This window comes from Melospiza melodia, chromosome 4, assembly GCF_035770615.1.
Source record: "Melospiza melodia melodia isolate bMelMel2 chromosome 4, bMelMel2.pri, whole genome shotgun sequence".
In the NCBI taxonomy this organism is placed as follows: Eukaryota; Metazoa; Chordata; class Aves; order Passeriformes; family Passerellidae; genus Melospiza; species Melospiza melodia.
Window position 1 is genome coordinate 71,528,215 of NC_086197.1, and position 25,071 is coordinate 71,553,285.

Below are 25,071 nucleotides of genomic sequence, written 5' to 3' on the forward strand. Positions count from 1 at the left end.
CGGCGGGAGCAGACTCCGCCCGCCGGCCTGGGCCGGGCCCTGGGCCGCCGGGGAGGCGCGGAGCCGCCGGGGCCATGAGCTGCCCCTGGCCGCAGCCCCCTAGCCTGCCGGCACAGCCGTGCGATGGCGGGTAACCGGGTTGGAAACGGAGAGATGAACAGCGGAGCCAGGTTATGGGAATTTTATTATAATGGGCAAAGCTTGGATTGATCAGAGTGAGTCACGTTCCACAGAGAGATGGAAAGACTATGCACGAGTCCTTCTTAAGGCTAGGTGCTACAGCTTCTGTAAAGCCTCTACCAGCTTGTAGACAAGCACCATGACCTAATTGTAGCCAAAAGCACAGTGCCCTTCACCTACCCGAAGGAGAAAGAGTCTGGAACAGTAGAGATTGTATTGCGCTGTGCAACCCTACAGCCTCCTCTGGGTCTGAGTGGGTTTTTTCTTGCTCAATTTTTTACCCTTGCTCGGATCCTGACCTAAAACTAATTCAGCGGACCACTGCTTGTTTCCAGCTGAAATCTTAGAAGGCCTTCTGAAACAGGCTTAGAGTTAGCCTACTGCCAAATCCTTACTCTGATTTGATTGCTTGTACACTTGCTGAACGATGAGTCTAGCCTGATGATGCACAGTGGGAGCAATCACAGACTGTTGGGGTGGGAAGGGACCTTCAATATCATTGAGTTCCAACTCCCCCTGCTGTCGGCAACAATACTGACACTGATACTTCCCTCCAGACCAGGTTGCTCAAAGCCCTGGGTCACTTCCAAGGATGGGACATTCACGACTTCTCTGTCTTACCACGCTCGTAAGGAGCACTGCCCTGTCTCATGTCACTACTAGCTCTGGTAAAAAGTTTTTCTCTCACTTTCTTTTAAGCTGCTTTTATTTATTGAAACTACACATTAAAACCCAACATATAACGCAAATAACAGTTGTCAATATTACTAGTAATCTGTTGCAGAATTGCAGGTCAACACACTTATTCCTGTTAGGCTTCATGGCCACTTTGCTTTGCCTGCAGTGATTTATAATTTTAGGGAAGAAGTACCTGTCATAAATGCTTTCAAAATTAAGACAGCTTCTCTTGCTTTTCTAGCTTAGTGTATCTGTGTGAATGCACAATGAAGTGGTGCAGCCACAAACTATGGGAAGAGCAGCAACATGATATGTCGTCGTCAATATTAAAATAAAGTATTATCAGTTTTAACTGCAGTTATGTTTTCTAGACTATATCAATAACTGTATCTGTGTGCTGAGTTGCTAAAATTTAGGGAAAATTTTTGTACGAATAATTTAAATCAGAATATGATAATGAAAGTATGATAAACCCAGAACCAAAGGGAAATAAGATGGCAGTAGAAATTAATTACAAAGGGCAAAGAATGAAAAATGTTAATAATTTGGAAACACAGGCTGCCTATTGCACACCTTCACTGCTTTGGATGATGGTTAGAAAGGTCTCCTTCCCACACAGAAGCAGTTCTATTTCTTATAAAAATGACAGAAGAGACTTGAAAAGGTCAAGAAGGATTAATCTAAGAAGAGTTTGAATTATAGAGCATCTCAAAAATAGTGTTTTGAAAGTCTGCATTTGTTTGCATGCATTTCAATAAGAAATGAAAAAGTTAATGTGATTTGAAATAGTGATTATTGCTGAGCAGTCTTTCACAATACTGATGATAATGTAGTTTATTTATAGCAGAGAAAAAAGGTATACTAATCACAGTGAAGTGAACAGGCAATACCAATCAAAGTCTTAGAACAACTGTAGTAGATGGCAATGCCTGATCATTTGGAAAGAAATCCAAATCCAGAATTAAAAATGTGTGAGAAGGAAGAGCATATGCTTTCGAGCATAGCATCTTTGTCTTATATTTCCTACCCTTACTAACTCATTGTACATTTTGCAAGTTGCATTGGCTCATTTCTTGGGCAAAACAGGATATAAAAAGCTCTACATAATGTAAAAAAAGGTACTTATTTTATAAAATTTTATATTTTCTACCCAGTTCAGGACAGACTCAAATAAATGGTTTTCCTGTAAAGCAAACTCAAATCACATAGAAGCAAGTGGGAATCAAAAATATAATGTAAAGAATGTACTAAGGGGGAGTGTGTGTATGTGTGAGGGACTTAACAAAATGCCTTCATGAATGAAGATCTTGGAGCAGGAGCTTTGTCTAGGGATTACGAGAGTAAAATTTACAGAAACATTAAATCGGAAAAGCACCTTAACTGGGGTATTCCCTGAAATAGTGGAAAAATGTGCAACAGGCACCAAATTTAGGAAATGCCTGAATTTCATGCACAATGCCTGTAGGGGCCTGCAAAGCCTAGCAAGTACTCCCTTGCAGCACTCTCTAACAAATCTCTGATTTGTTGTAGGAGACCAAAAGCCCAATGTTATGTCACAAGAAGGGAGGAGAGATCAAAAGGATCAGGGATGTCTCAGACCTGTGTCAAGCACAAGATCATTGTTTGTCTAGATGGCATTAAGAAGCAGCCATGCCCTGCCGTGTAGGAGAGGGTGAAAAGTCCAACAGCCACGGCTAATGAGGCTTGGAAAAATCCTAAACCCAGATCTGATAAATCAGGAGGCTTAGATTCTTTCTTAGCTCTGACAGCTTGCTGTAGGGCCTTCTGGCAGATTATTTTGTCTCATGGGGCTCCAACTGACCCCTTGTAAAATGTACAAAACTGAGGTTCTTGGACTGTTAGGAATCCTAGCTGATACGAAATAATTGAAGCTTTCTTTGAATGAAAGTTACTCAATAAATTAAGCTTTACAAGTTCTTTTCATCATAAATTAGGAGACAGTTTAAAAATTTATCATCGGGTTCAATAACAGTTTAGAGACAGGAAAAAATAAGCAAGAGCACAGAAGTACCTTCAACAAGTGTCTAATCTGTTCAAGAATTCATTACAGCAAATGAAAATTAACTTGGAATTTCAAAATTAAGACTGAGTGCTGCCGAAATCCTAAATCAAAATACATTCTGCTGTACGTCAGGTAGTTTGAGTAAGCAACTAAGAAAGTAAGGTTTTTTTTCTTATGAAAAGCATTCTTTTTCTGTACATATTATGATAAAAGCAGAATTTCCTTGTTTTTACTACTCATGACTGCCTACAATATATTACTCTTCGGTCTCTGTTTTTCCTACAAAATTCTTGCAGAACTTCTTGTCTTATCTTGGTCCCTGTTCGTTGACTATTGCGTTAGAATTGCAGATGTCGCTGTGAAGTTTTAAAAAGCTGTATTGATCAACATGTGATATAGGCAGATCTGAACAAGGTTTTAAAGCAGAGTTAGGAACAAGAGAAAGCATCAGTTAGACATCTAACCAGAACATGGAATGAAGACAGTTGTTGCCAGGGTCCCTGCAAAAAAGTACTGCTCTATTGGTCCTGTCCTGATTAATTAAGAAGTTTGCAGGGTTTTTTTTGTGCCACCTGCACAGTGTTGTAGGCAGCCACGGTTACAATTTGTCTACAAAAGCCTGAATTTCCTCTTAAGGCTGTACCATACATGGCTGAATGAAAATCTGAAGTCTGCAGAGGACAATTAAAGCTGGGAAGCTGGTGAGGCTGCAGATCACAGTGCCCATTCTTAGCCTTTGGCAGAGGTGATCTTGTGATGAGAGGTAACAGTCTTTGGGGCTCGTTACTCCTTGATTGATAGAAGTGCTCCTTTCTACTGACTCTGGTTTGTAGGAGTGCACCCTGACATCATCCTTCAGGCAGAACAAGGCTCGGGCTGATTTCCTTTTTACCTGAAACTACTTACAGTGGCTGAACTGTCACTTCAACAGCATTTTGCTTGAGGCAGCAAGGTAGGGAACTTCTGATGGGGGTAAAAAATTAAAGGCAGTAAGCTCTTGTGATTTGGTACAGATGGATCAATAAGACAGTGTCCACCTGTGGCCTTCTAAGTTCATAGTTTAGATGAGGACAGTTTTCCTGAGAAGGTAATACATTTCAGGAGTATCAGAATAAAGTAATTTTTCAGCTTAATGAAGTGACAAACCAATTGCCATTCTTAGTTGTGTATCATTCTCACATTCAAGACATATCTATCTGAAGACATTTTTAGATAACAAAGGGTAATCCTCCCATGTGTTACATTTAGAGTGTCTCCAGGCTGAAGTCTTTACTGGTAACTATTCCATTATATTCTACTCTGTCAAAGCATAAGGTCTCTCAGAACACAGTGTCTCTTCCTGAGACACAGAAAGAAAGGACTTCTAGGTGCTGTTTCCTAAACCTCCTACACATTTTTTAATATCTGTGTCAGGACTGACTTAGACGTTTCCAACAACTGAAATGGGTTTGACATAAGCCATGCCTAACCAACCATACCAAACTATTCTTAACCATGCTCCCTCTTGTTCCCCGAGCTGTCACATCTCCACTATTTTTCTAAGCTGGTATATCCTAAAGGAAGGCAGTAAAGTCTGCTCCTTTACTGTTTCTTTGGATGTTCCCACCCAGATAAAAACTTTATGGCTCATTTGCTGTTTCAGTAGGCTAAATGCACCTTTTAAGAACCCTTGTTTTCACAATCTTTCACAATCTCATGTACAAATCTAAGACAGATAAACATGTTAAACATTTATAAACCCAACATTGTTACATTGGCCTTTTACATAGATCTTCAATGTTTTCATAGTATGTATGATTTCATTGTGGAGAGATGGGATTATAGTATCTCCTCACCCCATTCTTAATGAGTAACATAAAGACATATTTTTATGTCACTGTCATGTAGCAGATTCAAAGGGAAAGAGTATATTCTTACAGGAAGAACTGCAGTATTATACAGAATTATATAGTATTATAAACTGCAGGTGTTATACTAGCAGGAATTTGGGCTACATTTAAAAATAAAACTATATTAGCATTTCACACTCTGGTGTGACTCATCTAAGTTTCTGTGTCATGGGGAACAAAGTATCAGTCAAAATCTGCAGTGCTAATTGAGGTGTTTACAGTGCCATTTAATAATCACTTGACACTGAAATGCTTTAAAAAATAATTTCTGGAAGGCAAGCAACATAATCTCTGATGGAGGAATTCTAGTGCTGTAGTTTCTGGTTCCCTCTGGTACAGAAACAGCTCCACTTCTGCATTTGATCAGACTATTTTCTGTGATATTTGGGTATAGGCCTCATTTAAATGGTGGTTACATGGTTGATAAGGAAGGCACTTGTCAAGTGCAGCAGTGAGTGACCTGCCTGAACAGTTCATGTGAGCTGCAGTTCATTTACTGCCTCTGTCTGGGGATTTAGCACTAGACAGAGCAGGTATGTGTGAAAGATGTTCAGGCTCAAAGGTTTATAGGCTGGATATCATGGTGTTAGGGTTTGTTTGTGTTTGGTTTTTTTTTTTTTTTTATCTGTAGTGAAAGAACAGAAGGAAATTTTCTGAGATGAACCAAAAGAAGCTTCTGTTCTTCGTTAAGCATGGTATCTTCACTCTGTTTGGGTTTCATGTTAATTGTCAACCTGAAGGCAGATTTAAGACATTCCAGGTTACTTCCAACTAAGTCTTAAGACGGCACACAAAATCAGTTACTTACTGCTTCTTAGCTGAGAAGCAGCCAATTTCAGCAAAGATAATTTTTTGAAACACTTATCTTTTTTTTGCGATTGTGAGCATTTATACTCAGCTATTTATACCAGAATTACCTAAGGAAATGCAGCTGTGCCCTTCTTGTAAGTGCAGTCTCAATCAAATCCTTTGTGTCTATTTTATCTTCCTAATTTTTGTATTTTTTTTCCTACTAGACATGGAAATAATGGAAGCCCCAGGATTTCTGAATATATTCCAGTAGGAAATGGGTTGAGAGAACTAAAAAATGAAGCTAACAATTAAAGCTGTAGCAAGTAGTATGATTTTATATTTTGAAGCCACCTTTTTATTTTTGAGCATATGATTTTTCCTATTTAGCTCTTTCATCCCACTGAAAGGTTTTATAAACTTTTTTAGAGTCTTTGGATTGACAGAAGAGTATTAAAAATGCTTTTTAGCTTCAGAACTTTTACTGTTCTAAAATTAATTTACTCTTACTTTCAGAGATTCATGTGATTCTCTCATTATTGGCCATTTATGGCCTGCCATCTACTGTTGCTTCTAAAGTGTCTTACTTGGCCTTCAAGGCATCTGGCTGTGTGCTGAACTGAGAAATTGTGTGAATTGTACTTTGAAAGCCTGCTTGCAGCATGGTAATTTATTGCTTATTAGGATGGAATTTCAAGATATGTTATCTTTACTTATGATCCTTTCAGATGTACTCTGCCACAAGGGAACAAATAAAGTGACTCCACCATTTATATTCCAAATGGCATCTATTTATTTAATCTCACAATTCCCTAATGATTAAGTGAAGCTATTTAAATCAGAACAGAATGTTTCTCTTTTAATATGGGAGCTCTGCCTGTCCATCAGGTGGGCATGCTCTAGCAGAAGAACAAATCTGTTCTCTCGTTGAAGCTGTTTAGATGCCCTGGCATGATGAAGGTAGTGATTTTTTAGCACTGCATCTTTTGTACTGGCCAGAGATACCAGGATCTCTTTCCTCAAGTGTGTCATGGGTGCTGCTGTGAGACTTGTCACTCAAGTTTCATTGACAAGAAGATCTGATTGAATTAAGTCAACTACCACATTTCTAGCAGTTTGAAGACTTTTGGCCACATCTTAGTGAGAGCATCTTTACAGGCTTCAAGAAGGAGTTAAATTGCAAATATCCACACATCAATGACTTAAGTTTTCCTAAAGCTGAAATCCAGTTTAGGTCCTCTGAGAATGCTCTGTGTATGCTCCAGGGTTAAATTCTAATCCACCACCTACTGTCATGAGAAGGTAAAATCCAACCCAGACTATTGGGCCCAAGCAAGGGCAGTCTCTGATCATACCACTCTCAGGTGAAGAGAGCTCAGATATTCCAGCAGAGCCATTTCATTTTCTACAGGCAATGACTACACAGCCAGCATGTAGAACCCACCAGGACAGGAACAGGATGAGTGAGTGTTTGTGCACTGATTTCTAATCAGTGAGGGACACTCAGATGAATCTGATACATTTAGGGATTTTTTCCAGTGCTTCATGATTTGGAGGTCCTTGGAACTTCAGACAATGGTATAGCTGCAAATTTAGTAAAAGACCTGCTCAGTTGTTGTCATAAGAAGTTAAATTATCAAAACCCAAGAAAATTGCATAACAAATTTACAAGCTAGGCAGCCAAGATAGCAGAGGGAAGAGGCTGTGTTAGCACTGAATCTCCTAAGACATCATAATGAGTGTGACCATGAATTTATTCTCATCTACTTAACACCTTGTTTTTCTCTATGTTAAACTATTGCTCAGTAAAAGAAGAGGGGAAAACTCATTACCTAGTCAGTGTCTTGATCCCAATAACAGCATATCTGTTCTGCTTTCTAGGGCGTTATGACCTGCATAAGGGAAATCAGCAGCATTCAGCATTGCTACAACAGGAACAGCAGTTTCCTGAAGGTGGCAGAGACATGGCAGTATGGGGTCAGCTGAGTGTCCTTCACACATTGCTGGGACTGATTGTTCCCTTATTTTTCAGATAACTTTAGAGCATTTTAAAATCTTTATTAACAAGATAACAGTTCTTCATAAAAATTCATGCAACCAATATAAAAATTCTTTGAACATTTCAATTATGATTAATGGTTTGGTTATATTTTTATTCAGTAATATACTTTTTTTGAGAACTCTTTAGTGTTCTCAAAAAATGTATATTACTGAATAATTGAGGACTCTATAGAGAAAAAAATATAACCGAACCATTGAGAACTCTATAGAGATTTTAATTTCAAATACAGTATCTCATGAAGATCCCTTATATTTGTTCTAACAGTACAATGAATAGAGAGGAGTTTCTTTCTCATTTTTGTCCATATGAAGTTACTGAAGGAATACAGCTGGTTAAACTGGAAATATTTGGCAATACTGAGTACAACTTGATGATGTTTTTGAATACAAAATCCCTTTCTGCCACAATCTGTGTAAAAAAAAGAAATCCACCAGGTAATAAGAGAAAAACAGAAAAAGGAAAGAGAAAAAGGAAAGAGAAGAGGGAGAGATATTTTTCTTGGAGTTACATTATGTTTAGTCTTTTGAATGACTATAGTGTGTGTTAGATTGTAAATTCTTATCTTTGGTTCTGCTGTGTTTTACATCATGTCTGTACAAAGATGTAATAGGATTAGCTTGGTTCTTCTATGCATCACAATATGCTACAGGTAGAGAAGACCCCATCTGAATAACTGCACAGCAGCATAGCAGATGAATTTCAGTGTAAATAAGGGCTATTAATGCTTTCAGATTGAAAAAAGAAAGACTCTCTCTAACTAGGGATACAGACGGATTGTCACTGAATCAGTTGTGATGATACATGGAGAAAAGACCTGGAGTTACCACAGCTAGTGCTCTAAAACCATCAGAGAATGTCAGAAAGGACTCACATTAAAGATCATTAGGGAAGAAGTCATTGTGCCACTGAATAAATAAATGGTTTTATTTTCTAGTCTTGAGAGGAATGACAGAGACCTAATGACTGCTGATAGGTTTCTTAATCAGATACTGAAGCCCCATCACAGGCATTCAATTCCCTTTTATTACAGTTTTACAGTGAACTCCCCAGAATACTTATCTTACTGCTTATTTATTTATTCTACTTAAAATTAGTATTTATTATGTCTTGGTACTATTATAAGCAGATTGCAAAAGTAATTATAATGTAGTGAATGAGATTTAAAACTTAACTTTCCAGCATCTTCCTTATACCACGTCCTCCCCTTACACTGATGGCATTTATGTTAACATATGACCTTTACTTCCAAATTTAGTTCATAGATATCAAATTTTGGGCAAGCCTCTCTTGCAGTAAAAGTCAGTATGTTCAAAGGCAAGACTGCCTATGTATGGATCAGATGAAAGATTTACCTTGTTAAGTGTCTTCCCAGTGATAAAGGTCACCAACTGAGACAATGTAAGACCCCACAGTAGATAAGACCCTGTCAAGTTGTCTGCAGCCCTCGACAGATCACCCTGAAAATGAGCAGTATATAGATTTACTGCTTCCTGAGCACAGAACCAGACAGATTCTTCCCAAATTCAGCCTCAGCCCTGACTGCCTGCAAATAATAACCCTTCCAGCAGCTGTGGCCAGGGACTTTCATGGAAGGACCTGTGTCACTGGACTGTCTGATGTTATGACCTCCAGGGCAGGTATTCCCTGCACAGAGCATCAGACACATCTCTGGTGCCAGTAAGGATACCCTAGAACAGGTTCCCAAATCCCCCCTGTGTTGACACACGTCATGGAGTACCCTATGACAGAAGCAGTTAATTTGGCTCTGAGGCCATCTCTGGAGCTGGCTGTTCTTCGTAGCGGAATGTCCATAGCCTCATGATCCAAGGTGACAAAACTGACTAACCCTTCAGCATAAAATGGCCACGTGTCACTTTGTTGCTGTACCTGAGGCAGGTGACTTCAGCAGCTGTGGTGTCTGCACCTGCCAGCACATCCTGCAAGGAGACAGGCAGGTGTGCACCCAATGTGTGAGAAACAGAGGTCAGTGGAGTTTATCTGTGTCTAGCTCAGCAACACAGAGTTTACAGCTTGTCCTGTACATCAGGCATGTGATCCTATCTCCTTTGGGCACCACCAAGCTTTGGGAGTTCTGGCCTGGTTCAAGTGTTAAACCTTCCATTATATTCAGAATACAAGTGGGAGCTGACCCATGGCACAGGGGCCAAACACTTGCCATGGAAAGCATCTTTAATATATGACAAGTCACACAAAATCTTTGCTGATCAAAGCTATGCACAAATTTCAAATAGTTATGCTGATTATAAGGAGACTCTCTATGGAGATATTCCAGTAGCAAGAAACTGCAAGGTTCTAAATGGCTTCATTTGTTTTTGCTCATGTTCTTAATAAACTGTAGAAGTACTACCTTAGGCTACTGGGTGGAAACTAGGCAACATTAGTATTTTAAAATAGATTTACACAATTGGATACTTTAAGGCACAATTATAGAGAGCTTGTTTTGTTTTTAGGTATCAACATCTGTTGTCCTATCTAGCCTGTCAGCCACAGTTTGTACTTTTAGTTTATCCAAATAGATATTAAATGTAAACAGAATACAAGCAGGATCCTCTGTAATACAATTTTGACCTTTCTGCAAATAAGATGAAGAAACATTATGTCCTTGAGAGCATCTAAGTAGAGAATAAAAACTTTTGATAATGACTGATATTCACAGTGTCATTAAGTGAAATACAAGTTTCTAGAGTACTGAGCATGGAATGACCCAATGGCATATTCATTAGATAGGCAATGTCACGGAAATGTTTCTGGGGAGAAGCGTCTGCCCTCCTGACACAGACTGCCTCTCCCTTGCAAATGCATACCCAAGCCATCCCTCCAACTCTCCAGTCAGTACTGTCCACTTGAAGGGTCTTGGAAATCACCAAGCATGTGAGGTGATGATGAAGGACAAGGCAGTTGTAGCAATTCCAGTCCCACAGTCTGTGAGGCCAGGTGTTACATACAGTGGGTGGCACCACAGTGTACACAGGGAACAGAAGGAGGAAGGGGTGTCTCAGATGGATACCACAGGCATTAAATATCTAGGACCAAGACTGCTTGGAAATTAATTTATAATTTAATTTTACACATTGTGTTGGATTTGATACTGTTACAAAGACACTGTCTAGTTCATAACTGCCAGCTTATGTAGGCTTTGCCTCACCTTTATATATTTGTTGATCAACAATCAGTTATTTCTGTAATGTGTTGTCTGTAAACCATTAATTATGAAGAAATGAATTACTACATCCTACAAAAAATTTCATTGCCTTATCAGAAAACACAGAATCATTCATCAAACTATTATATGGGTCCCCATGAGTCAAAGCTTACAGAGATTTGTAATTGAATTGATAGAAAACACAGATAAAACCTTTTGTCAATAAGTACGAATAAATTAGTCAGGCACAATATACTCCCTGCATATTAGAGAAAATCTCTTTCTCACAGGCATCCCTATGCTATTAAAAGAATTATGTACCCTGTAAAGTAGTCAAGTTAGGAATGTGTATCTGGAGAGTGAAGCCAGCACGGTGGGGTGGTCTGGTGTTCCCAAGCTTGTTGCAGTGCTGCCCATGCACACCAGCCCAGTGGGTGCCCCGGCTTGTTTAGGGGAGCATTTGCTGCTCTGCTCCAGGACACAGCACAGAGCTTGGCTTGCAGGGGTGGCTGCCACCCGGTGGCCTCTGCTCTCTGTGCTTTGCCTTCAGCCTGCTCCAGGCACCCACTGCATCACAATGTCCTTAACAGCCAAAGGAATTTTCTTTTTTTTTTCATACAAAGCTCTGGTGGCCGGTCTCTGATTCAGATCCTACATCTGCCTCTGTAGCAGAGAAGCACCAGCAGGTCCAGAGAAGCTGTTTCTTCAGATTTCTCTCTCTGTTTTCTTTGGACTTCCCTTTTTTGTCCTACCTTTCTTGCATGCAGACACATGCCAAGAAGATCCTTCCCCTTCTTTCTGCACCTGCAAGAGCTCACTATTACATCCCTACCTCCGTGCACATGCAGGGATAGGAAGTCATGAGTGAAACTAGGGAAGGTCTGGGCCAGAGGAGTTGTGAGGGATGGACATGCCACATTTCATGAGGGAGTGATCTATGGTAGCAGAGCACTCTGCTTAGGCAGTTGTGTAGGAAATTCAGTGAGAAAGCATGTGGGGATAGAGAAGGATGTCAGCTGCCCAGGGTGAGCTCATTCCTGCTCTAGCCTGTATGGAAAAATTCTGCTGGGTCTGCTGGGTCTGAAAAATCTTTACTCTACTGAGGAACCAGCTGGTAAAATGACAGTGATACCTTTTCTGCTTAAAAGATAATAGAAGAACTGAGGGAACTGATGTTTTTAAAACTGAGCTGTTGCAAACAGGAAAAAACCACCAAGATTGCTAATTCAAACTCTTGATAACTAAGAAATACCAGAATTCCAGAAAAATTTTCTGTGGCATCATGGATATATGTGCATTATACTGTACCTTTACTATCTCTTTATAGATAATTTTCTCATAGGACCTTTATGAGACTGACTGTGGGGACAGGGTATTCCAAGGATTAACTAGGCTTGTATAGTGAAGGGGACTGCTATTTATTATCCCTGTCTTCTACACTACAGGAACAAAATGGTCTGTAGAAAGGGATTTCAGAATAGGAAAGACTGATCACAAAATTAAATCTTTGAATGTTGTCTCAAAGTGGGTTTGGATACAGAGTTCCTGCAGTTCTCTATTGCAGGAATAACTTGAAATAAGTTTTCATACACAAGTAGTCACTATGTCATGTTCATTTCTGAGTTTCCATGTGAATTGCTTGGGTTTGGTTTGTGGGAGTATTGACATTTCAGAGCCATGACTGATGCTGGTAGGAGCTGTGCTTTCAATATGTGAAGTGCTAAAAAGTGAAGGATATTTTCAAAGATCAAGTGCAAACTTTTAAATTGTGCATCCAAATCAACAAGTACTTTCAAATTTAATCTCATATTCATGCTCTTTTCCAAAAATACCCACAATTCCATTTATCCATCTTCAACTGGCCTGCTGTACAGGTTGGTGCTGGTGCCACACCTTAACAATATAGGAAAAGAAATTCCATGAAAAAAGAACATTTTGTAACTGTATGAGGTTTTGGATAATGTACTGCAAATAAGACACGGAGGCCTCATTCAGCAATTAAATGAAGAACAGTGTTCTAGATCCTAAATTCAGAAATGGTAGTTTAGTCTGACCTGCAGTGTAGCATAGGTCAGTTCTTCTCAGAATTAGGTTTAGTTTAACTACAGCATCTCTTTTAAAAAGTTAGAAAATCCCAATTTAAATATTTGTAGTATGAACAAGCTATCATTATTTTGTTAAATTATTGGAGTGATTAATTTTCATAGTACTAATACATGCAGTTTCTGTTTTGGAATGTCTCTGCTTTCAACGTCCAGGCACTTCATCTTGTTCTGATTGTGATTTTGAGACAGAAGAGCCCCAATTATTGAATTTCTATTCCTCCTAGAGGTAATTAGAAGCTGTGATTAGGAGACCTTTTAGCCTTTTTGTTAAGATAAAAAGACTGAATTTCAGTTTTCCACCATGGCAGTTTCCCCAATCCTTTGATCTTTCTCCTGGTTCACCTTTGAACCAGAGAGACCCTATTTATTCCTTTTTCAGCTGTGGGTGCTGGGACTCTGACCAGCATCTCAGAAGAAGGCTTGTTAGTCCCAGGTTGTATAACTTTCTAACGCTTTTTGGTGTTCTGCTAATTCATGACATGATTGGCATTTTATTTTGCTGTTATACCTTTTTCATACTGCACAAGGAGCTAATCTCCATTTGACTGACATGATGCCCCAATCATTTCAGTTACTGTTCCCAACAGTGTCTCTTTATGTCTGTAACTCCTGAATATTGTTGAATTACAATTATCTGTATTGATGCACATGCCGTTTTCTTGCATCAGCTTATCAGCTCATTTGTTTCAGTGTACCCTCTTTATGTGTCACATGCACACTTTGATCAGTAAGGATTCTCTCATCTCTTCCAGAGCATTAATAAAAATGCAAAGGCCAAGAACTGACCCTAGCATGGCCTTAAGAATATATGCCCTTAATGACATCTCACTGTTTAAAAATGTGTTTTGCAACCTTTCAACAGCTTAAAAAAATAATTCCCCGTGTACCACATTGCTTTTTTTTAAATTATCAAAATGTTGTATAATGCCAAGGATTTTGACTTTTTCACATAGCCTGTATTCCCTTTCTCAGTCACTCAATGCAAGGCCATCAATCCTGCATGGAGTGGAGGCATCTGATGGGGGAAAAGGATGTGATCTTCCAATTAGGAATCTATCAAAATGCATTGATTGCAGGTGGATTAAAGATACTCAATATCTGAACTTATTCTGGATTTTAGGTCCTAGTTTTTCTAATATGAAGGGCTTCTGTGTCTGTGTGAGAGACAGTTTTGATATAGTTTTAAATATTTACTGATTAGGATATCACTCTCTCACTCAAGTATAAATGTAAGTGTATAAAATAAATTGCAATGAACTGCATTCCCTGAATGCATGTTTCTTGCTGCTAGAGAGAGAGACACTGCATAACCAGCTCAGATGTAAATGCTGATGTGAGTTGGCCAAGGTTAGAGGAGATGAATCCAAAACAAAGCCTATAGAATTCCATAGTGATTCTTGCTTTTCTGTTCTGATAATGAAGTCTAGAAACAAATTCAATTTTGTGGAAACTAAGAAAGAATTCTGAACATTTTGCTTTACTAAACAATGTTTTATTTGTTATTCCAGCAGCTATTTAACAACTGGATTAGCTAATTAATGAATGGTAAAAATGAATGCTAAAATGAATGGTAATTCATTTTAACTGCAGCAGTAACTGATAACCTCCCTTGCACATTGTATAACCCCAGGGTCCACAGCAAACAGAGTTGTGCCTGGAGAAATCAAACTCCTTTTGATCTGGGAACTTGGGCCAAAGAAAAGAATGAACAGGTTAAAAAATGTTTAGGGAAAAAGTCTGAAGGCCACAGAAAATTGGCTTTTCTAATTTTCCTAAAATAACTTAAAGAATTCTTGAGAGAGAGATTAAAATAATTGTGATCAAAAAGATGTCTCTTTTGTCTGTGGGGATAATTTCCTTTCTCTAGCAGTGTTTCTGTTTTCAGTAGCTTGATTAAGGGACAATATCTCATGATTAAATGATCTGGGCACATTTGCATATGAATGCTAGGTGACATGGCATAGAAACTGATTAGGCCTCATTTATATCACATGCCTGGAAATTAATGCTAATAACCCTTAATATAGTAAGATTTGGATTAAACTTGACAAGAGAAAATGAAGTGTAAAACAACTTTGCTAAACATTTGGGAGCTTCATGGATTTTTCCTCCCCTTTTAATCTGGGCATAAAAGTTTTTTCATCTCAGCTGCTGATAACTTACACGTTCTTAGAAATAACAGTCTTTAATCAAATACACAGTCTAGAAATGGTATGAGGAAGATAACTGTTTATGATGGAAAACTCTGTGAACATGCATCTGACTTTGCCATTCTTGTGTTTCGATAAAGCAGGCAGTAGGAGTGAGAGTACAGGTTTTCAACAAGTTTTTGTCTTCAGAACACAAGGGAAAGTAAGCAATAATTTTCAAGCCTGAGCAAGAAATGCTGGGGAGTTACATGAAATCCTTGATAGTGTGATCATTTGTGTCTGATTTAAACTCTTAATATTTTGCTTGTACTAGAAAGGTCCTAGCAGCTGATCCTGAGTGGTCTGTACCATGTGCCTTCAAGATGCCTTGGGAGTTTGACATTTGAAAATTCACTAGACAGGCTTCAGAGGTAAGTGCTCAAAAAATGAATAAGATAAAATAGAAACATATTTAGGTTGAAATTAATAAAATAAATTAAATTTCACATGACTCACACCAGTGACAAAACTTTACCACTGCAGCCTGGCTTATGGTAAGAGCATCCTGTCTTCCCTGAAGTGAGTAGGACCTCTATGACTCTGGGACTCACCTTCTAAAGTCCAATCTTGTGTAAAAGACCTGGCAGCCAGTGACAAGGGGAACTGGGCTTGAGGTCAAAATACTGCATCTCATGCAGCAGCTGAGGTACATATCTGGCACTCATCCCTCTTTCTGAATGAGCTGAAATCCCATGCAAGCATTTGCACGTGAAGAGTTCAAATACAGACAAAATTCATCTGCTCATTAAATCTGAGGTTTCCTCATTTTCTAGCAGAATAATTTTTGCAGCTCAGCATATATATACCATTTGTAACATTCCAGCACTGAAATGCTCTGGGAGGAAGAAGAGCAGAAGTTGATACAGACTGTGGGGAAAGATTATTTAAGTTTTGACTAATGCATGCATAGCCACTGATGATGCAGTGAAGAAGAAAATGCCTGAAATATCTTTAAGTAAAGCCTTAATATCTTTAAGTTAGTGCCTTTGTTAAACAGAAGGCACTAATAATATTTTTGTAGCAGCAGTTGAGCTATTTTGAGCTTAGAAATTTATGTTATTTATTGATTTTATTCAGCTTCTGCAAGTTATATCAGCTGTAATGGTGCTTTAAGTTTTCTTTAGTTTTGCAGAGTCTGGCCCCCTCCCCCCCAGCTTTTTAATTGGACATCAGTCATTTTTAAAGAAAAATGCAGTATTTGATGTTAATGTAAGAGGAATTAATATGGTATCCACCATGATGTAATAGATACCCTTTTAAATACTATGAAAGGTAACAAAGACAGAAATTATTGTATTTTATATACATTCTTTTAATTTTAAAGTATTACCCAACCAAGACTTTTCATAATATAAATGAGGTTTTCATCCTGTAATGTCAGCAACTGCCAAAAAGTAGAAAATTCTTGCTACACTTACAGTGTTATAGAAAGTGTTCCCCCAAACATTCATCTCTTCTTTTGAAACTCATCTGGTGTTCCTTTGGCCATGAAGTAATTTAAAAATACTCCACTGGAGCAGGGGAAATGTTTTAAGAGCCCTGTTCCTCCTCAGTAGCCTTTCTTTGGGTTGCCCACTGGAAGCCTATGGACAGCCCAGATGAGCAAAGCAGAGCCCCCTTGTCCTGACTGCTGGTGCTTTGTGCCAGGAGGCCATGCTCTCACTGAACCAGCACTGTGCTGCAGCTCTGCAGACTTCACAAGAAAAGGCTCTGAGCAGACTTGCCCTTGCTTGCTCCCTCTTGTTAACAGGATGGTGGGGGAACAGGAATAGCTGGTACTGTTTGTGATTGGGATTTTGGACATGCAGTAACATGCTACCTACCATGTGACAGAACACATTCTGTAGCTGTATTTTCCTGTTGTCAGCTTAGTTCTGACAATACCATTTCCCTTGGGTATACAACAATATACATTTTATTTTTAATTTCATTTTGGTGCTGAATTATTATTTGCAATAATACAGGTTCTCTCCTCTCCTTAAATACACCCAGATTTGAGGGCTCTGCTCATCAGCATTAAATAGTTATTCATGGTGCTAAAGGTATTGCTTGGAAGCACATGTGGCAGCTGTGAGCCTGTGCTGCCTCTCCGTCCAATGGGCCCTCCAGGAGTGCTGCAAATAGAGAATGGTGTGGAGCTCACTGCTGGCCCCAGTGTAGTGCCATGACCAGATCTAGAGTCTGCTGAACACAAATTCATCTAGGGACTCAGCAGGAATTCACCTTGGGATTTAAATGCAAACAAGAACAAATTCTGCCCTTTGAAATTACTTAATACAAGTCAGGCTTGAAAAATGACAGCAACCCCTGTGAGTGCTGTTCTCTGTGACAAGGTTGTTTTCTGCACATTGGCTCCTCAGTTTCTACTACTGCACACCAAAATCCCCTCTGAGAAGATGAATTCATGCAGTAGTTGGGAGAGAGCTGTTGCCAGGTGGGATCTGATGTTGTTCTGCCTGGCCAGGGGTTCATTTCCACTCTCAGAGTGGAAGATGTGGAATTAGCTGCTTATAGGCAATAATTTCATTCCTTTAGCAAGTTACTAATAAGATGTAATTTTCACAACGTGTTCCCATAATAATTCAGCTATTAGGAGGGGGAAACAGAAAATAGAACTTGATCCATACCTTTATATTTAAGAGTGCCACAGCTGACACACTGGGGAATATGCTTGGAAAAAAACAGGATGGTGTCTGCCTTGAAATCTTCAGAGACCCACTCAAAGCTTTCAGCTACTGTGTGGTGCTGTCTATCTGCACTGGGGACTGACACACATCCTTATCGGCCCTGCCCCTTGCTTGAGAAACACTGTTTTAGGTAACACAGGCATGAATGATACACCACCTCTTGCAACTTGAGGATTAAAAAGTTCACTCCCACCTTCAGGAAACAAATACTGATCCTTATGGTACACCTGAGACACCAAAGAGTAATATGTGGTAGGGAGGAAAAGCAAGCAATGGTAGTCTGGGGACAAAATGGAAATTTGGTGATTCACAGATGCAGCTTTCTTTAGAACAAACCAGAACATTTTATTGATTTCTCCATCTTTTTAAAATAGTTCTCTTGAATTTCATTATTCACAAGACAACAGAAAATGCACATTCTGAAATTCAATACTAAAAAAAATCAGGAAAATTGAAGTTATTATTCTGTGACCTCACTGCTCTTCGGCATCTCATGCTGCATTTCAAAGCTGTACAGAGAAAGGATGCATACAAAAATGTGTGAAAAAAAAAGAGGGGAAAAAGTAAAGAAAGAAACAATTATCACAAAAGAAGCAGTATTTTTTTTACAGGCGACATAAAGCATTATATAGTTATAGAAAAGTTTTCTGAATTCAGTTTTAAATGAATTAGAAATATAATTAGGGAATGAAGTGGGAGAATTTGTGGTACATTTGATTTCTACTGTCTTGAAGCATGGACTGCTCTCTGAAAATTCAGGATTTAGTCTCCAGCTCTCTGCTCAGCTGAATCTTGTTTTTTTCACTGTATCTAGTGATGTGCAGCTCATAACATCAGCTGCAGGTCTGTGTGACTAGTAACATTGACTAAAAGCTGATATTATAAGCAGATTTTATGTATGGTGGTTCTGGGTTTGATTGACATTTACCATGACAGCGGACTACTGAAGTGGTTTCCTCTTTCTTGAATTTGTGCAGCAAGCTTTTAGTAGTGGAGTGCCACTGAGGTGGCTTCTGTGAGAAGACACCAGCACTGTCCTATGTCAGCAGACTCCAAGATGGATTTGCTGCTGGCCAAAGCCAAGCCCATTAGCAATGTTGGAAGAACCTCTGTGATAAGAAAGAGTAAAAAAATGCTGAGCAAGAGCTGCAATGGAAAGAAATGAGAAAAATGAGAAAAACAGCTCTGCAGACATCAATGTGGAGGTGCTGCAGGCACTGGAGCAGAGAGTCCCCTGCAGGCCTTGGTGAAGACCATGGTGAGGCCCCTCTGCAGTCTGTGCAAGTCCAGAGTGGAGCAGAGATCCACATGCAGCCTGTGGAGGACCTTATGCCAGAGCAGGCAGAGATGCCATGGAGGAGGGTGCAGTGAAGGGTCCTGGCAGGGCACCCATGCTGGAGCACTCTGTTCCTGGAGAACTGATCCCATGGAAAGGGATCCATGCTGGAGTAGCTCTTCCAGAACTGCAGTCTAAGGGACAGACCTATGCAGGACTAGCTCATGTAGCTCATGTAAGACCATTGAGTGGGAAGCCCCCAGTGCTGGAGCAGGGTAAGGGTGTGAGGGGGAAGGAGCAACAGCAGCAGCATGTGATAAACTAACTGCAACCCCCATTGCCTGTGCCCTGTGCCACTGTGGCAAAGGAGGAAGGCAAATTGGGAGTGAAGTCAAGCTCCAAAAGAAGGGACAGGTGGGGGGAAGGGTTTTGTAGATTTGTTCTTATTTCTCAGTATCCTACTCTGTCATGAACTGACAGAAAATTAAATTATATTCTCCGAGTCTGTTTTGCCTGTGATGGTAATTGGTGAGCGATCTCCCTGCCCTTATCTCAGCACACAAGTTTTTCATTTTGTTTCCTCTCCCTGTCCTGCTAAAGAGGGGGAGTCAGAAAGCGGCGTGGTGGGCAGCTGGTGGCAGCCAAGGTCAAAACCCACTTTGCCTGTGGGGTCCTTGTCCACTTGCTTTATCATTACTGTCCTCCACAGGGTGCTGACCCGTGTTCTCAGCCACAGCTTTGCTAAAGTCAGCCCTGCCAGCTCCCAGAGTCACAGCAGCAAGGAGCCACTAGCCACCAGCCTAGGCTCCAATGAAAGGATTAATATGGAGGAACATGGTACTCATGCACAATACTCTCATGGCTAATATCTGGAAGTTGTGTAGGGTGTGAAGTTAATAAAATGTTGCCTTTACAAAACTGGGAGAATTTGGTTCCCAGAGGCTTGTTTGCCACTTTAAATGCAGGCAAATCTAAGGCTATCTGATTTCAAGCTATTATCAAACTCTTATCTCCATTTGGCCTTATGCCTAATTTATTTTTACAAAATCACTGTTTTTGTCAAATTATTTTGCAACCTGGATATGCACAAGTACTATCCTCCAAAACAAAAAGAGTGAAGAGAAAAAAGGACTATATGGTAACTCATTCCCATGCTTTTTTCATGTTTCTATGGGAATGATGCAGCAGAAAATGCTGCATGGCTGAATCAAAGATGCCACAAACTGATCAAAAGGGTATGTTAGAGTATTTCTTAAGGGTCACTTTACTGCATTGCAAAATGCCTGAAATGTGGACACACTTAACATTGGCACAACACTCCTCAGTGTATACTGAGATCACTGAGCAGAGCAACCTGTCATTTATTACTGACACAAGAAAGTTGCTACATTTGAAAGTTGTGATGAAGCTCATTTACATTGAAATTGCCTTTCAACATCCCACCATCAGTTATGTTTATGTCATCCATTGACAGGTATAATGTTCTTTGGGGAAAAGACATGAGGCAACATAGAGAAAAAAGCACCTCATGACAGAAAATGGTAGGATTTTTTTGTGCCTATTGTTGTATGAAAAATGTGTGATGTTCACAAGGAGACAGTGAAAAGGACAGGGTAAATTGAAAGCAGGGTCCTTAAGTCCTGCATGTCTACCTTTGCAGCCTTTGAAAATGTCAGATCCATGTGGAGTATTATCTGCTCAGAAGAGGAACAATTTCTGCTGGTAGTGGCATTTGTGAAGAGTTGGGACTACATGCATCACCCCTGCAAAGTAGATTTCCATTGACTTCAGAGAGAGTGGGAAGATAAGGACAGACCTCTTAGAATATTGTACAGGAAGAACTGAAAAGATTTTTCTGGATGTTTGAGCAACAGACAACAGAGAAGCTCAGACTGCATAGTTTGTGGAATAGGAATCTGATGTTTCCTTGATATGCTCTGCCTTTTGGACTGGTGTTTCAAATAGTAACTGTAAATGCTGACTTGTGATGAGTGCTGACTTTACTTGATGCCTTCTCTGGTACTGCACTGTAAGTCATCATTTAAATACATAGCTTGAAATAAAAATATTTCGATGCATTATTTGCATTTTCAATGCACTACTTCAGTATTTCAAAAGCTTTTCTCTTCAATAATTGAAAATAATAAGCAGGACTTTTATGTGAGGTGATTTCTGCTTTCTTGCATAGCCGATGATCATACTCATTTCACTGCAAGTGCTACATTTCCTCTACTAACATTCCCTTTATAGATCACCTCAAGGTTTGACCTTCATTCTACTTTCCAGGTATGTTTTATGAAGCTAGTATGAAAATAGTATTTGCAAGTAAAGCTGGGTCTCACATCCATGAAAGGATTGTTGTTAGAGAGGTTTGCCCAAATTGCTCTGCTGTGTTTTTTTTTCGTTGCTGTTTTTCATTGCTTTGCCTTGAGGCAGTGCAGGGAAATGTGACAATTCCTATGCGGATAGTCAGCTTTGGGTCCATGAACTGACCACATTGCTGTCTGTCTGTCCCTGAGCAGTGTGTGGATGCTAGATATGTGAAAGTATTCTCCTAGTCTTTTCATTTGATCGAGATAAAAACCCAATAAGAAAGCATTTCAAAATTATTTGGTGAATGACTGCTAGTGAGGATATACTCGTGTCAAAGGTCATTATTTCCAGCATGTCTGGACAGAGCTGGTGAGATGAATTCTGTAGAGAAAGATGACAGTGGTCTGGAAAATTGTACATCCCAGAGGAGCAACTGTTCCACTTCCCACATCTAAGATGATGTCCCCAGTGACCTTGTCTGAGAAAAAGAAAAACAGCAAAATGCATCTTTGAGGTGTTTTCATAGACTCATGGAATGGTTTGGGTTGGAAGGGACCTTTAAAATTCAGCTACAGCAACTCAGGTGGAAATGAAGTCCCTTCCAGCTTAGCACACTGCTTCAGTGACAGCAGGAGTATCCTAAGTGGTCAAAGTGTTTTAATTTAATTTCAAGGAAGCAAGCCTGAAGCTACATACAGCAGCATACATTATCATAAAATCTTGGTAATGTTTTTTGTACTTCAGAAATGAAAAATTGCATCAATCTTTAACCCATCTCAGTATCTCTCCAGTGTGTCAATAATTTCCTAATTTCTCAAGTATTTTTGAAAATGAGCTGTTTCCTTATGTCGGACAATATCTTCCTCAAACCAGGAGATGGAGCCCTGCTGCCAAAACCTATCACCAATTGCTGAGTCTACACCCACAAGAAATATTTTTTAAATTTCATTTGAGGAGAACATGTATCAGTTCTGCTTTCTTCTGATAAGATTTGATGTGTGCCATCATCACTCAGCAGATTTATGGCTACTGAGTAAGGAAATGGTCTGATGGGCTTCTGTGTTCTGAAGATGGCCAGCCGCTGGGAGACAGAAGGTTGCAAATAGTCTGTTCAGTTTTATGCAGGTGGCGAGTGATGGTGCTAATAAATGCCTCAGTAGATGCATGAGACAAGGGAGTAGAGCAACTCCCCAGTGCCATGACAGCAGGGGCCCTGGCTCACCTCCCTCAGGCCCGGCCACTCCGAAGCTTCCGGCATGGGATGCCCGAGGGGGCATCACACTGTACCAGGGGGCTGAACCCAGAGAGGCTTCCCTGTCACCCCCAGGACTCCAGGGGCTCTGAACCCAGGCCCCTGGTGCTGAGGGCTCTGCTGTTCCCATGGTATTTACATCAGGCCATGCAGTGACAGTTTCATCCATTACCAGGGCAGTGCGGGGGGGCTGCCTGTGACATCTGGCATGGCCTAAAAGCCCTCTGTGTACTCAGTGCCTGATTGACGCAGCCTGTGGCAGTCTGCCAAAGCCGAACACTTCCCTTTTGGTGTTACTAGTCAGTCATTAACAAGGACAGTGCTTAGCAACTTAATTCAGCAACATTAGCCACCATCTTCCTGGAGTGCAGATGTCTGAGTTCCACTCACCACATGTGCTGCTTGATTCGGCACAAGCCATGCACCTCAGTGGAAATCTGCAGCCTACATGGCAGGACAAGCAGGGGAGACTGCCTATGGCACATATATACATGTAAGAGCACACGCTCAAGTAATCCAGGAAGACTGTTCACTTCATTGGATACACACATGCAAAAGAATATGAATCTTGCAAAACCATTTGCTCCCTGGAGTACAAATGTATTCAAAAAATGCAGAGCAGGGAAGACTGTTCACTGCAGTTATTTTGCTTTGTTTTGACAACACAATATGCTGGATGCTGGCTGGCTCTCTTGCCAGTCCAGACATGTATAGGGCTGCTGGAGCAGCATGCAGCAGCATTTCCAATGCCAGTGACCTGCAACTAATTCTGTGGGGATGATTTCAGGGCAAAGGAGGGAAAGGACAGCCCCAGTGTCAAACTCCAAACCAACTGATAAGATTTCAGCTTGAGATTTTTTTAGTTGGATAAAGTTTCTGGATTCATAAGTTTAGAAGTACACTTTGGAGATTATGCTGCTATTGGATAATTCTTCAATTCCTCAGCCATACTGATTTCCTGAGTGCCAGCTGACACTATGGTATAAACAGAAAACAGTGAAAAGTAGATTTTAAAAATGAGACTTTGGGTTCTAATGCCTCAAAAAAACCAGACCTGCTCAAGCTTGATGGCAATGAGCACATTTTGAAGTTTTTCTAACATGTTAAAAAGGGACTCCATTCGCCTAACTGCACTAGGATTTCCAGCCCCTGCAATGCTCATTGGTACAGTTTGGATAAAAGGATCTGTGGTGCAGGAAGTCTTCCCAAAACCACTTTTTTAAAGGGCAATGAAATGTTGTACTATGTCTGCTGGTGCCCATGCTGGGCATGGAAAGCAGCAGATGGCGACGAGCGGCTGCACTTCTCCACATGCTGTTACCCTCTTCTGCAGCTGGTGAGGAGGGTACATGGCACAGGGAAAGAACAAGAATGTCATCCATCCATCCATCCATCCATCCATCTGTCCATCCATCCATCCATCCATCCATCCATCCATCCATCCATCCATCCATCCATCCATCCATATTAAAATATCGATTTATTGCCTCTATCTGAATGAAAAGTGTTTTAGAAATTCGTTGGGACCAGTTGTGCACAGAATCAGACTTGATTTTATTGTTTGCTTTTGAAAATTTAACGTAAATTTACAGCCTGTAAAGGACATTTACCTTGCAGAGCCACTGTCAAAGACACCCTAAATGTTGAAATTGATGCTTGAAATGAATTTGGGTGTGGGGAATTGTCTCAAAAAATGCTTAAAAGCAATCAGGACAGTCTCCACATAACAACCTGTTCTGTGTGGCTGTAGAATAATTAACTCAATAATTAGCTCATGACTGTGTATGCCAGAATGACATCTAGAAATGACAAGGTGTTTGGGGGCTCCCTAGATGACTGTTAGAAACCAGGAGGAGTTTGTCCTCCTATTCCCTGTTTATTTTGGTTGTTACAGACACCAGCCAGAAGGATAAAAGTACCCTCACAAAAAGCCCTAACATAGCCTGTATGCGTAAAGATTTATTGCAGGTAGAGGTTGTGAGCATCTTTCAAAAAGTGCATTTATCATATGTTATGATATTATGCACATATCATATGGGGTTGGGTTGTGAGGAATATTATCTTTTATTAGCTCATTTTAGACAGCTGGGTAAAAAATATGAACTTCTGGCATACAAGCCCTTTTTTATTTGGCTGTTTCTAAGTTTTAATGTGTCTCTAAGGAAAAAACAGCAGCTTTATCTTCTAAAAATAGTTATATAAAATGATGAAATATGTACTCTAACATATTCAAAGAACCTAGCCTCAGGTTCCACCAGTGGAGCACATTTCATGTAAATGTTAAAAGTGTGAGAATGCTTTAGTTTTCTGGATTTGTTTGGCTTGTGCCTTGCCAGATGTCAGAAATAATTGGTCCATAAAAGCAGCTTCAGATCATATGGATTTCTTTGGGGAATGACAGAAGTCCACTAAGATTCACTGTATTGCAACTGAATAATTAAAACTTGTGCTTTGAAACTATGATC

The 25,071-nt window shown here is 40.0% G+C and overlaps 1 long non-coding RNA gene across 1 annotated transcript; it reads left to right on the forward strand.

Moving 5' to 3' along the window:
* Nucleotides 1-71: 71 nt before the first annotated feature.
* LOC134418087 (uncharacterized) lies at nt 72-21,226 on the forward strand. The gene is made up of 3 exons (XR_010027685.1): nt 72-170; nt 15,353-15,449; nt 20,702-21,226. It is a non-coding gene; the product is annotated as an uncharacterized LOC134418087 (long non-coding RNA).
* Nucleotides 21,227-25,071: the final 3,845 nt, after the last annotated feature.